The sequence below is a fragment of the Coenobita brevimanus genome, chromosome 40 (genome assembly GCF_032717465.1).
Source record: "Coenobita brevimanus isolate Jiangsu-jjx chromosome 40, ASM3271746v2, whole genome shotgun sequence".
Lineage (NCBI taxonomy): Eukaryota > Metazoa > Arthropoda > Malacostraca > Decapoda > Coenobitidae > Coenobita > Coenobita brevimanus.
In genome coordinates, this window is record NC_136993.1 from 2,298,097 (window position 1) to 2,305,899 (window position 7,803).

Consider the following 7,803-nt stretch of genomic DNA (forward strand, 5'->3'; position numbering starts at 1 on the left):
GCACCCCAATCGTTACCTTTCGACCAGTGTGACAATTTCCCATTCCAATTCCTGCGTGATTTATCGGAGACGGAAGGTAATAGGAAGACGCTCATCCAGGTAAGGACTGGCTTGCAAACGCTGCGGGGCAAATGAGTGAAGTTACGGAGGCTATTGCCAATATCGGCGGAATCTTGTTACGCTGGGGACGTTGAACTATGACGCTCCATGACCTCTCAATATCCCACACCAATACGTTCTTTTGCCATATCTATCTACAGTACAGTATCTGTCTATCAGGTGAAGTGAAAAATCAATATCAGAAGAGTTCATTATGTGTTTCCATACCCACCCGTCGTCCACCCTTCCACCTATCCAAGTTCCCTATCCACCCATCCACTGCCGTATTACAATCCTTGTCTATCCACTCCCCACGTCTCTCTTTTACCTCCCCTCTCCCCTTTTGCTTCCCCCTTTCTTCCTTTCCACATCTGTCTCCCTCTCCTCACCTCTCCCTTTCCCTCTCTCTCCAATCTCTCTCCCTTTTGTGTTCCGCTTCTCTTTTCCAACCCCGGCCCTTCACGTTTTTCTCTACGGGCGACTCTTGTTGTTCTGGCATCAATATTGTTGTTTGCGCTTCCTTTTGTTCCTCGACACCTTGCTTGTGATCCTTGCTTTCATCTCCTGCCTTTGTTTCGCCTCTTTTACCATCGATCTTTCATTTATTTCACACCTTCTCCTCCTCCTCCTCCTCATCTGCCGCCGTCCCCCTCTCCTCCTCCTCCTCCTCTGTCACCGTCCCCCTCTCCTCCTCTTTCACCGTCCTCCTCTTCTCCTCTTTGGCCCTCCCCCGTCTTCCTCCTCCCCCTCCTCTTCTCCTCTTTGACCCTCCCCCGTCTTCCTCCTCCTCCTCCTCCCCTTCCCCCCTGTCTTCCTTCTCCTCCTCCTCCTCCTCCTCTTCTCGCCTCTTTCGTCCCTGTCGCTCGCTTTGATATTGCAACTTGGTCTCATCTCGTAGGTGTTATTTTTGGCGCAGAGTGATAAAGATCCATTTGCTTACACACACACACACACACACACACACACACACACACACACACACACACACACACACACAGGTAGATAGGTATATAATGATGTTTTATATATACACACACATTCCATTTCCCTCTCATTCTCTCTTCTTCACTCCTCTCCCTCTCTTCTTCTCTCCCTGTATTCTTCACTCCTCTCCCTCCCATCTTCACTCCTCTCCCTCTCCTCTTCACTCCTCTCCCTCTCCTCTTCACTCCTCTCCCTCTCCTCTTCACTCCTCTCCCTCTCCTCTTCACTCCTCTCCCTCTCTTCTTCACTCCCCTCCCTCTCTTCTGCACTCCTCTCCATAAGGGCTTTAACAGGAACATTGCATAAGTCTACGGGAATGAGAACCCTTAACTCCGAAAAACATTAGGGGGGACAGACTGACTCGGCCGCTGACACAAAAATACAAGGCTTTTAAGCAAACTCGGCTGTGTGTATGATGTGACAAGGATAGTCCAGAATTGTGAAGATGTGCCTCGCTTTTTTTTCTTTTTCGAGAGAGAGAGAGAGAGAGAGAGGGACGACTCGTGTTAAAAGTGAGGAGCGAAGGTAAGAGGCGGGAACTTCAAAGGAAAATACACACTTGAAGGAAGCGAGGCTGAAGAGGGAAACACAGAATGAGAGAGAGAGAGAGAGAGAGAGAGAGAGAGAGAGAGAGAGAGAATGATAGAAGTGAAATATTGATAATTATTCATATATAGACTGAGTTTGGAATAGGGCTGGATGAGAGAGAGAGAGAGAGAGAGAGAGAATGGAGATGATGATAAGAGGTGGAGAAACAGAAGTGAAGGCAAACGAACTGGAGGAATGCTAGGAAAGGGGAAGTGTGTGTGTGTGTGTGTGTGTGTGTGTGTGTGTGTGTGTGTGTGAGAGAGAGAGAGAGAGAGAGAGAGAGAGAGAGAGAGAGAGAGAGTCAGCCACAAAGAGAGAAAGTGAGAGAGTTTAAGAGGCAGGGAACTTTTAATTCACCAAATGACAAATAATCCCAAGAGCAAAAGACAACGTTGCTTTCACACTCTTGAGCCCCAGGGACCTTGAGGAGGAGGGCTGGTGCAATATCGAGATGGAGCAGGCGAGAGAGAGAGAGAGAGAGAGAGAGGTGGGGGGCGGGAGGTTAGAGGGCGGTGGAGGGGATGAGTGTGGGTGTGTGAGACGAGAGAGAGGGTTGGAGGTTGTGTGTATGAGGGGGAGGTTGTGTGTGTGTGTGTGTGTGTGTGTGTGTGTGTGTGTGTGTGTGTGTGTGTGTGTGTGTGTGAAAGAGAGAGAGAGAGAGAGAGAGAGAGAGGTGGGGGGAGGGAGGTTAGAGGGCGGAGGAGGGGATGAGTGTGGGTGTGTGAGAGTGTAGGGAGTGGTTTTGAGGTGTGTGTGTGTGTGGGGAGGGAGGTGTGTGTGTGTGTGTGTGTGTGTGTGTGTGTGTGTGTGTGTCAGGGAAAGGGGGGATATTATTATTATTATTATTATTATTATTATCATTATTACTATTTTGTTACTATTATTATTACTACTGCTGCTACTACTACTACTACTACTACTATTATTATTATTATTATTATTATTATTATTATTATCATTTTTATGAAGGGTAAGGTAATCAGCCGTGTCGTACTGTCAATAGCACACGTCAGCTCTCTCTTCCTGAGGTGTGTCGGGGCGTGACGTGGCCAAAAGTCAAATTTATTATCATTCTTAAGTGGAGGTGCATAGAGGTGGCTTTCCTATGCTTTTTCCTTCCATCTTCCTTCATATAGCAGTTTGACATGTTGAGCTGTGTGTGTGTGTGTGTGTGTGTGTGTGTGTGTGTGTGTGTCTCTCTCTCTCTCTCTCTCTCTCTCTCTCTCTCTCTCTGTATGTGTGTGTGGAAAATCTTGAAGGCTTGATTGATGAGTGAAAGAATATGTAGCCTATTAATTCTCTCATTCTTTCTATCTATATCTATCGCAGTGCTATCTATCTATCAGTACACCTATCTCATTTATCTATCAGTCTATCTATCCATCTGAATGTGTTATCAGTATCTATTAATCTCATATCTATCAGTCCTGTCAGTCTTATATCTATCTGTTTTATCTATCAGTCTCTTTTATCTATTATATCTATCACTCTTATCTATCTCATATCTATTTCTTATATCTATCAATCTCTTATCTCTCTCTTATCTATCTTATATTCATCATTCTCTTCTCTCTTATATCTCATATCTAGCTCTCTTATCTCGCCCTTATATCTATCTGTTATCTATCTTTTGTATCTACAGTATATCTATCTCTTATCTATCTATCTATCTATCTGTCCATCTATCTAATCAGACGCCTAAGTTTTAACATGTAGCCACAATCACCTACTTCCTTTAAGATGAATTTTCCTAACTTTCTAAAAGACTTACACATCTTCAAAAATATCTTCCAGTCTTTCATAAATACTATCTATCTATTGCCAGACGCCTTAATCCCTTATACTGGGCGGCCACAAACAAATCGCCTCCACGTCACAAATACACTTAGTAAAAAATGTCTTCCTTCCTTAAGATCTTACTTGTTAAAATTGTCGTAAGCTCTTTCATAAAATCTATCTATCTGTCTATTGCCAGACGCCTTAATCCCTTATACGGGGTGGCCACAAACAAATCGCCTCCACGTCACCCTGTCCCCCGGCATTTCACAGCCCTGCTCCCAATTCACACCCCTCTCTCATATACCTCTCCACTCCATCCCTCCCTTGGCCTTCCCCTCCCTCTCTCCCCCTCCACCTCACTCACATACACTCTCCTCGTCAGTCTCTCACTCTCCTCCATATGGCCATAAAATTAATAAATATCTTCCTTTAAAAATGTACTTACCATTAAACTGTCTTAACATCTTTCATTAATTTACTTAGTCAAAAAAAATTTAAGATCTTTCGTAAGTGCCTGGCCATCCTGACGTAAATCCTGGCAGGGGACGGATGAGCCTCTGTAATTGCCTCGATAAGGGTGAAAATCCTGCCACTAACTATGCTATTCTCGACCTTAATGACGAGTGCAATAGGGCCCCTATTTATAAAAAGTCATATTTTTTTTTCAGTATCGACATAAATTGTATAACACACAAGAATCAGGAATAAATCGGTAAGAGAAAGGTGTTAGTAAGCTTCTCCCTAGCACCTCTTCCATAGCGACTTGTTTTGGTTGGTGAATATCCCTTTGTACATTATTTACACAAAGTATGGCGATATTAGTGTGATTTATATAACACGTAGGACAGGCAGGTGTATAATAAGCCAAATAAGTCGCATAGAAAATGGTGTTAGGGAGCTTCCTTAACCGACGGGAATACGGGTGATTATTGTAGGGAGCAAAATAAGTCGCTTAGGAAAAAGTGTTAGTTTTTTTTTATTCGTATTGAAGCGTTTAAAATATCCGAAATAAATCGCCCAGGAAAAGATGCAAGGGAAAACATAAGTCGCTTAGGAAAAGGTGTTAGGGAGCTTCATTAACCTACGAGAATACAGGTGTTGCCACAGTAAAGCGCTTGAAATATCAGAAATAAATCGCCTAGGAAGAGATAACAAGGGAGCCTACCAAGTTACCATGTATAAAATAAATCGCTTAGGAAGAGATAACAAGGGAGCCTACCAAGTTACCTATTAAAATAAGTCGCTTAGAGAGAGAGATAACAAGGGAGCCTACCAAGTTACGAAGAAAATAAATCGCTTTGGGAGAGATATCAAGGGAGAGTCCTAAATTAGCGAGAACAGAACGCCCCTTTTCTTTTCCAGGATGGTGTAGGGAGGGGTAGGGTCCTTCAGCGCCATTATGTACACAGATGTTCCTTTTTTTTTTTTTTTTCCCCAGGAAGCACGTGGCCGGGAGTTGGCTGACGAGAAGTGATATATTATGCTCCCTAACTTTACTGCCTTTCCTTAGTTTTTTTTTTTTTTTTTTTTTTTTTTTTTCCCCCGGAGGGGCTCAGGGGCGAATACTGTTTTCACTTGATTTCTCTGTTCGTTTGTTTGTCTGTCTGCTAACAACTTTGCGCGAAAACTACTATTGCGATTTTGACTAAAATTACAGGGATGATGGGCTATGACCTCATCACTGGATTAAATTTTGGATCAAGGCCCAGGCTATAGGCCAAAAAAGTGTTAAAGAAAAAAAAAAAAACTTTTTCGCAATAATCCTTTCCAATTCGTCATATGGACATGAAACCCAAACCTAAAGGTGCATCTTTCAAATCTGCATCCTATAACATGCCTCATTACATCAGGGGGGTCACCCCCCAGTTAGCGGTAGGGGGTCAGTGTCAGGTGGGTCGGGCCTAAAATTTCAAATGGGCATAAAATCGTCAGTTTTCACTCGATTTACTCCAAATTTGATATGTGACATCTTTGACTAGATATCCTGTTGTGTTTATACGTCAGCACTAAAATGACTGCCGGGGACGGGTTTGCTTTGCCTTAGCGCTGCTTCTTGTTTTCTTTATTTTTTTGTTATCTGTTCTGTTATTTTTCTTTACATCATCAGCTTGTATTGTTGTTGTTGTTTTTTTACATTTTTTCTGTTATTAGTGATATTATGCACTTTTCTTTCAGTGCCTGTTCTTAGTTTTATTTTTTTACTTTCATTATCTGTTCTTTTTTCTCTCTCAGCAATGAGAAACTGGAATGGCAGAGCAAAGAATGAAAAAGGGTGAGGGAAGGGAAGAGATAGGAGGGAGACATTATGCAACAGATAAGTGAGGGAAACGAATAGGAAGAGAATATGAAGGAGAGAGAGAGAGGGAGAGGTAGGGATGGAGGAGGGAAGGAGGTGGAATGAAGGAAGAGAGGAGGAAGGACATGAGTGAGGAGAAAGAGAGAAAAAAAGAGGAGGAAGGGGAATGAAGGAAGAGACGGGGGGAGTGGAATTAGGGATGGGAAAGGAGAGGGAAGATAATGAAGCGAGAGTTGAGGAGGGGGAATGAAGGAAGGAATAGAGGAGGGAGGAAAAAGAAAGAAAGAGAGGGGGGATGAGTGGAACTAGGGATGGGAAAGGAGAGGGAAGGCAATGAAGCGAGGAGGGAGGAGAAGGGAGGAGAGGGAATGAAGGAAGGAAGAGAGGAGGGAGGAAAAAGAAAGGAAGAGAGTGGGGATGAAGGAAGGAAGAGAGGAAGGGTGGAGTGAGGGAAAAGAGAGGAGGTAAGAGGAGGGAGAGGAATGAAAAGGAAGAGGAGGTAAGGGGAAAAAGGGAAGAGAAGACAGGAGGGAGGGGATTGAGAGAAGAGAAAAAGGGGAAGTAGAAATAAGAAAAGAGGAAGAGGTACAGGAATGAAGGATGAAATAGGGAGAGGAAAGAGGAAGGAGAGAAATGAAAGAGTAGGGGGGCGATGGGAAAGAGAAAGGGGGGAAACAAGGAAGGCAGGGGTAGGCACAAGACAAGAGGAAGAGGTGAAGGAAGAAGGAGTAAAAGAGGGAGAAGAAGAAGAGAAATAAGAGGAAGAAAAGAAATGAAAACGTATAGGGGTGATGAGGAGGGAGGGAGGGAAGGGTAGGCATAAGAGGAAGAGGAAGAGGTGAAAGAATAAGGAGTAGAAGAGGGAGGGGAAGAAGAGACGAGGAAGAAAAGAAAGAACAGAGGAGCGATGAGGAGGAGAAAGGGAGACGGGGAACAGAAAATGGGAGGAGGGGGGGACAGTAAAGGAGAAGGGGGGACTAAGCGATAATAATATTGATTAAAACAGGGGGAGTCGCGTGTAGTGTAAGTGGAAATCTGTGTTTACTCAATATCCCTCGCTGACAGATGCACGTGGGCCAGGATTACAGGGATTATTTACATCATTTCTCACGGGATATGCGTAATTGCCTTCTGTTTAACCCTTCCTTTACAGTCTAATATAATTTTTCTTGTAACCTCTAGCCCAGTGATTTTTAACTTGTGGGTAATATAGGTAACACATTTAGTGACTTTCTTCTTCCTTTCCTTTTTTTTTTATGAGGCAAAGATTATCATGAACAGGACATGGCTATTTGCTGGATAAAGATTGAAGAATATTGCAGTCTTTCATAGTGAGTATAAAGAATCCGGATGCTTTTGGCAACTACATACCTCTGTGGACTTTTCGGCTATGTAAAGAGAGAGAGAGAGAGAGAGAGAATGCTTATTGAGTATATGACAAGCGTTACATATTCCCTGTATCTCCACCACGCGTAGAAAAACTAACTAACGATAAAACTGCTTCCCCCATCACATCAGTAGTCAAACCCAGCTCACGTTCTACTGAAAGTTTAATGTAGTGAAAAGCCATATACTGACTTCCTTCTGTGGCTTGTATGATTACGTGGAAAATACATTACCAGGTGGTTTGGCCATGTGGAGAGGATGGAGTGAGAGACTGACTAGGAGAGTGTGTGTGAGTGAGGTGGAGGGAGGGGGGAGGCCAAGGATGAGATGAAGGGATGGAGTGGAGAGGTATATGAGAGAGTGTGTGTGTGAGCTGGGAGCAGGGCAGTGAAATGGCGGGGGACAGGGCGACATGGAGGCGATTTGTTTGTGGCCACCCCTTACGGGATCAAGGCGTCTGGCAATAGATAGAATAGACTGTCATTAGCCCCTTCCGTACGATGATCCCTGGCGGTATTAAAGGAAATCTTGTTATAACCAGGAAACTGTAAATTGGGGAACCTGATAGTGAAGGGATTGTGTGTGTGTGTGTGTGTATGTGTGTGTGTGTGTGTGTGTGTGTGTGTGTGTGTGTGTGTGTGTGTGTGTGTGAAAAATGCGGATTCATGAAA